The sequence below is a fragment of the Spinacia oleracea genome, chromosome 4 (genome assembly GCF_020520425.1).
Source record: "Spinacia oleracea cultivar Varoflay chromosome 4, BTI_SOV_V1, whole genome shotgun sequence".
In the NCBI taxonomy this organism is placed as follows: Eukaryota; Viridiplantae; Streptophyta; class Magnoliopsida; order Caryophyllales; family Amaranthaceae; genus Spinacia; species Spinacia oleracea.
In genome coordinates this window covers 117,338,869-117,346,360 of record NC_079490.1, presented here as the reverse complement: position 1 = coordinate 117,346,360, position 7,492 = coordinate 117,338,869, and positions in this window count along the sequence as shown.

The window sequence follows — 7,492 nt, the reverse complement described above, 5'->3', positions numbered from 1 at the left end:
CAAACAAAGTCATATGTTATTGACTTATTGCTTAAGTTGTTTTTGATTAAAAATAAATATTTTAGAAAGAAACACCCATGGAAACACGTCTAGGAATCAAATGAAATATAACGATTATGATCATATAGTTAAAGATTTAAGCTTCACTTTTATACATATTTAAAATTGAACTTTTATATATCCTTCAAAGCTCATCGTTTATTCCAAAAATATTTATGAAATATATATAAAACTTGTAGTAGAAACAACTATCACAATACTGTTCGAGTTTGTGAAATATATATAAAATGTATTAGACAATGTCCAACTCTAATAATGGACATAGCCAAAAAACGTTAAAACTTAACAAAATCAAATTTTTACCTCCTTTTTTTTACTTATTTTTTAAATTAAGCATTTTAATTTAAATTAGCTTTTAAAATGAAGATTATAAGAGCACCAATATCAATGAAGATCATAAGAATACCAATATCAATGAAGATTATAAGAATACCAAAATTTCAAAAAATAACAACACTTCACATAATAATGATAAGTAATAAGATACTAATTTAAATTAAGTTGAATTTAGGCGTCAAATACAAATATCAAACTACCAATGAAGATTATAAAAACACCAAAACTTCAAAAAGTTAAGTAATTTTGAAGTAATAAAAATAAAGCTAATAATTTTGATGCAAATGGGTTCCCTGTACCTCCCCCCTCAATCATACTACATCTTACCAATTCTCCATCACCTTACTTGTGTAATAATTTATAAACGATATAGCTAAGGCTACAAATTTTCTCTCCTCAACTTCGCGACCACACACGAGCTCGCTTCTTTGATCTCGTTCTCAGTCTCTCACCCGTTCTCTTCCCCCCGACCAGTCGACCACCCAGACACCAGCCGCCGCCCCTACTCTCTCACCCTTTGCCGGCCACCCAAAGCGCCGCCCCTCCTCTCTCCATGTTTCCCTTCCCCGATCTCCCCTTACCACCCTCCCTCCCCTCTACCCCTCAACTTCCGGCCCTCCTCTTCCCTCTCTCCTATTTCCGGGATCTCCGACCACCGGATGTCGGCGGTTCTAGAGGTGGTGGGCAGGAGCCAGTGGAGGGGCTCGAAGTTATGTTTGTTTAACACATTTGATTATCTAAAAATACTTAATTACAAAGCTAATTAGGTTTTCATTTTTTTTTTTGATGGAAGAATTAGGTTTTAAATTTTTTTTTGAAGGTAAGATGAAGGACCCTGCTGCTTAATTAGGTATAATTACTAAGCAAATATATTTTCAATCTTTTTCAGAAAATAAATTTCACATTTTAGAAATATTTTACTCCATCCGTCTCTTTTTGTTCTTTACTTTTTCCTTTTTGGGTATCCCAAAATGTTCTTTACATTTTCTTTTATATTAGGATTTTTTGTCATTTAACACCTTAACAAAATTAGTTTCTGTAATTAAACACTTTACTTATTTTTTATTATATTTAAACACCTTAAAAATCTAAAAATTTATAAATCAACACCGCTTAACGATTTTCATAAGAAAAAAACGTTGATTTTTAATCATGCTATAACTTCCAAAGCATAATTTGAAGATAGAAGGAGTTGTTTACCACCATATCATGCCTTGGGAACTTTAGCATACTTAAAAACTAATGTTTTTTCTAACAAAAATTGTCAAGTGGTGTTGATTTCTAATTTTTTTTGTTTTTTAAGGTGTTTAAAAACAATAAAAAATAAGTAAGGTATTAAATTACAAAAACTAGTTTTTTTAAGGTGTTAAATGACAAAAAATCCTTTATATTATCACATAAATAATTTAATATTCTATTAAAATTTGTGTCCAATTATTATTTTAACCAATTAAATCGGAGAAAATTTTGTTGACCCACTGGGTTAGTTACCCACCTTAGGTGGCCGCTTATGTGGCATATCTTGTTGTAAATAACTGATTTTTTATGCATTTAAGGTTAGCCTAGGAAAGAGAGCTATTAAATAGTTTGTTGGGAACCTTTATTGGTATTACTACTCTATCTACGGTCAAACTTTAGAAATAATAAACCCCCTTCTCATCTTTTTATGTCATGAATCATGGTCTCTTGCTTTTCTGAAACTTCTAGTCCTCAACAATGGTGTATACATATATTTTTTGACCTTGTAAGTCCTAATCAAATTAAACCTTGTAAAATCAACTTCAACAAATTAGCATACTCCATCCGTCCCTTAATACTTGCACCGCTTCTATAAATGGAAATCTTTACCAATATTATATTATTTCTCACACTTACCTACTACCCCACCTACACCCCTATTTCCTACAAAAAATCATTTAAAAATCAACACCCCTCACTCACCACTCCCCACCCCTTACACATTTCCCACTAACTATATTAAAAAAATACCACACTATCAACAAACACCCATTAAATTAGTAAGTCAATTCAAATGTCTTAAACTCCGCACCGGTTTGACCGGTACGAATATTAAGGGACGGAGCGAGTAATACGTATATGAAACAAAGAAATATTTACTACGGAGTGTTCTTAATTATTAAAATTAAAGAACCAATGATCTACTCTAGTATTTAATATTTTTTGCAAAGTAATCTCCAACGGATATTTGAATGAAGTGATATATTATTGCAGACCTATCAGTCCTTGCTAAAGAGAGGAAGCTATACGACATGTAACTTTTAAATCGAATACATTTTTTATTTCCTGGTGAAAGCCGTGAATACATTTGACATACGGAGTACGGAGTATATCAGATTTCTCCGATGGAAATACAGTAATGAATATGTTTTGAATTTTTTAATGATTTTTTAATTTTATTTTTTGTAGAGGTTATCTTTCGACATACAATATTAAATATATTTAAGAAAAATTCCATATAATTTAGGTACGTATACTAATATCAAAATGTTTGGTCTAATTAGATTAAGTTACATGGTCAATAATACGGCGAGGTTGGTCCTTTTAAACAATTCTACTCCGTATATAGCTAAATGCGTAATATTCTATCTCCTGTGTTATTTTTAGGAGAATCATATCTCCTGTGTAATATCATAGGATAATCCTATATGATATAGCTAAATGTGTTATATCTATCTTCTGTGTTTTTTTTTTGGATGGATCAAGCCAGTTCTTTTTACATAGGTAGTGATAGCTACAACTCTACAAGCCATGGGCACGTCATCATCATGATAGTAATAATCTTCATGACAACTTGTTAATCAAGAGAAACACTCCAAGTCTCCAACGGTTTGGTTTCAGATTAATCGTAACATGCAGTTGACACACCAAAAACTATCGCTAAACAAAGGACGCGCAACTGATAATTTATTTTTCCCCTGGCTCAAACATATGACATACACTAACGTAATCCAGGGAAAGGTCGAGCCATAAGGAGTAACTTTTAGAAATAGGTTCGTCCAAAGCGTTCTGGGAGAGGACTGCAATTGATAACAAAGAGGGGTTTGATTTAGTATCAAGAAACTCTAATGAATAAAAGAACTAAGGTGAAAGGATCTCGATCTCGATGCAAGGTGATAAACTGGAATTTTACACTCTCAATCCTATCTCCATTAGTTAACTCCATGGCAAGAACCTATGCACCTTAAGATTTTGTTAGTGTTCGAAATATGAGAGAAACAAAACAAGTTGAAAAATGTCCCACATTGATAAGAAACCAAAAATAAATATTTATTTTCTCTATATAAAGAGCTATAAATAATGACCAAAAGGGTAAAAATAAAACCAAGCTTAATGTTGCCCCACTCCCACATATGGCCTAAAAATAGAACTCTCTAATTTTCAGTATTATCTTATGATATACCTCGTACTCGTTATTATTTGCTACAATATTAGTCTTTAAATTAAATATGGTGTACACTATTTGCTATAATATTAGTCTTTAAATTAAATATGGTGTACACAATTTTAATTGGGTTCATTTTTTTATAAGTATTTGAGGTTTAAGGGTGCGCTTGATTCATTTGATTTTCACTTACCTGAACCAATTTTTTTATAAGTATTTTTTTATAAGTTATATGTACTTATTTTCTAAGAATTTCTTTTATGTAAAATTATCTAAACTGAATTTTGGTTATTAAAAAAAGAAGTAAATAAGGTGAACAAAATTTTTTTTATTAAAGGTAAGAAAAGGGACCCTACTGAATCAGCACCTAGCACAGGTTAACCAGTTTAGCTACGCAGGTCTTCACTTGAGCCACTCTCAAGCGATTTTACAGCTGATGGAGCTTGACAAACATACTATACCTAATTACTCCTATATTTGTCAATTGTCATTGTTTGCTTATATATTTTCCATTTAATCCGTAGTTTTTTCTCATTGTGGATAAGTGGGATAACTACAAAAGAAACAACTTTTATGTTCACAGTTTTATAACTTCCATTATACTTGTTCCCATCATTGTGAATCAATGTGGGACAACTTTTCTCCAATGTCTTGATCAATGTTAATAAATATTGGTTTTACTAATACACCGTTGTACGAATTCTTTTTAGGGCACGCTTAGATTGGGTGTAATGGATTATGGGGTAATAAAAGTCAAACCATAATAAAAGGACAATGAAGGAGAATTGTGGTGGTTGCATGGAGGGTGGTGTGGTGGTATTGTGATGAGAAGTTGTGGTAGTGGTGGTGTTGTGAGGAGAAGGGAGGAAGGGGGGAAGTAATTACCCCCAAATGAGGGTAATAATCACCCTAGTGGGATGATGGGTAACTATTCCCCCCATGATGAGGGTATTTGTTCCACCTTCCCTTTTATTTTCTTCTTGCCAACACTAGCTTGTTCCCTTTGCCACCACTTCATCCCCTCATCATCACCTTCAATTACCTTACTTTGACTTTTATTACCCCTTTAATACATTACCCTCAATCCAAGTATGCCCTTAGGGGTAAAATTTATTAAAGATCATACGTTGCTCGGTAACTAAGCTAGTTTCAATATTAAAGGAAGATCATACAATTGCTAGAACGTGGGTCATAGGCCGGTTTAAGTGTAGGTGGACTCGTAGGCCGGCCGTGGTTCGTATGTTAGTAGATCCTACACCTACTACTCCAAGTATATTCATATCATCCGAAAGTGTAAGTCCTTTATCACTAAGCGTGAGTGAGAAATTACTACCAGAGATTGTTACAGAGAAGCCAATAGAGCGGCTGAAGACTAATTAAAGTGAAAACTAATTAAAGTGGCTTAAAACAAGTATTAAAAATACTAAGTGGAAGATTCGGATAACCGGATATGATCGGATATTTGTCATCGAATAGTAATTAATGAGTTAGATACGAAATATTATTTACCGTGATATATGGATACACAATAGAGGAATTCCAGACCACTTTAATTAACGACGTTCATCATTGAGAATTAACGTTGAAATGATGTTTGAGTTAAAGAAAAGAAAATAGAAAATTGCTTTTACAAACTAAAACATGTATTTTACCACCTTAAAAAAAAAAAAAACTTGTTTTTTTACCGCAGACCTAAAAAGGGGAAAAAAATAGATGAAATAGTATGTGGGGCACACTAATTCAGTTTTTCTCCAATTTTTTAAACCTCCTATGCGGTTTTCTTTAACTCTTTCACCCTCCTCTTTTTACTACCATTGAATTTTTTTAATTTTGTGAATTAATGGGAGAAAAAATCATGTGAATTTATGGAAGAGAATGAAGCAGGAGAAGTGAAGAGAGTTAAATAAAAGGAAAAAAATAATGTGAATTTATGGAAGAGAATGAAGCAGGGAAAGTGAAGGGAGTTAAATAAATGAAATCGTGGAAGAATAGAAAATATCAGAGATATTACCCCGTTATAGTGGCCCCTATATAACTGTTTCATCTATTTTCCCATTTTCAGGTGGTAAAAAAATAATATCTATACTATATATTAAAAACGTCTAAAAGAAAGTATACGTGACACATGGGCCACATGGCGCTCTGCTTATGGGTCGTTTGCTCAATGTAATCTTCATATACATAAAGAAAATGTTAAACATGGTTTGCTTAAGGTTTGAACAACCCTTGACCTTGAGTTTAAACAATAGAGATTTTACCACTAAGGTATTACATGTTTCATGTTTTCATTGCATATATAAGTAAATGTAAATGTTTTTAATGTAGTGACCCGGGGCATGAAGGAAATAATGCCCTTGGTCCAAGTATGCATTCAATGATAAGTCTAATAAATGCGGTTCAGTATTAATTAACAAGTTAATAATTCAGTGAGATCAAGTGAGCTGAATGCCTAGCTAGAGGCCGCTTCAGTTCAAGTGGAATTAATGATATTAATCCACAGCTTACTCTTGACTGAACCCGTAGGGTCACACAAATAGTACGTAAACGGATCAAGTATTTAATGGCATTAAATACTCCATCTATGGATATTCGGAATCGACGGATCTTGGTTTCACTGGGAGCTGAGATCGTCACAGGCAAGAAATGAATACTCCGGAAACGATGATATTGCCGGAAACGGAAATATGGATCGTATCGGAAATATAAATATTATCCAAGTCGTAGATGTTACCGGAAACGGAAACATGGTACGTATCAGAAAATATTATCGGAAATGGAAATATTGCCGGAATCGGAAGTATTGCCGGAAACGGAAATATTGTCTGAATCGGAAATATTATCGGAATCGGAAAATAATTCCGGAAACGGAAATATTAAATATTTGTTCGAAACGGAAATTAATTCCGGAATCGGAAATGTTAAATATTGTTCGTATCGGAAATGAATTCCGGAATCGGAAAATTAATCGGAACCGCGTCGTACGAATTAGCATCGGACGAGCTTGCTAGACGAAGGCCCAGCACGAAGCCAGGCCCACGTCCAGCAAGGGAAACGCGCGCCACAACACGCCAGCCCAAGGCTGCGCCAGGCCCACCGCAAGGCAGGCCCAGCGCGCGCCCAAGGCTGCGGCAGTCGTGGGCTGCGATGCTCAGGCTGTGCGCGCGCGCGCATGGCGCCCCTCGTGGGCTGCTGTGCGTGCGTGGGTGTTTGTGTTCACATACGAAACCTAAAACGTACAGGATTCGTTTAATGATTAAATTCCTAATTCTATTTGATAAATTAATTAAATAAGAGTTTTATTATGATTCTAATTTAATTAATTCGTATCCTAATAGGATTCCAATTCTCTTTCCATACCCCTATAAATATGTGGCCTGGGTTCACAATTTATAACAAGTTTTTCAAGTATTCAAAGTGAGTTTTTGAGAGAAAAATTCAGACACATTCCTTGCTCAAAAGTGCCGAAATTTTTAGTACCTTAAGGGCGATTCTAGTTGGTCAATCTTAAGGCGGATCCGGACGTGCTGTGGACTATCTACGGAGGGATGACACTTGGAGTCCTAAAGACTTGTTCTTGTTCGGTTCGGGCGCAGCTAGGGAAGGCACGCAACAAAGAGTATGCATCTAAACTATGCTATATGATTATGTGTAAATAATATGTATTCCTGGCTAAATGGTTTTTCCGCATGATTT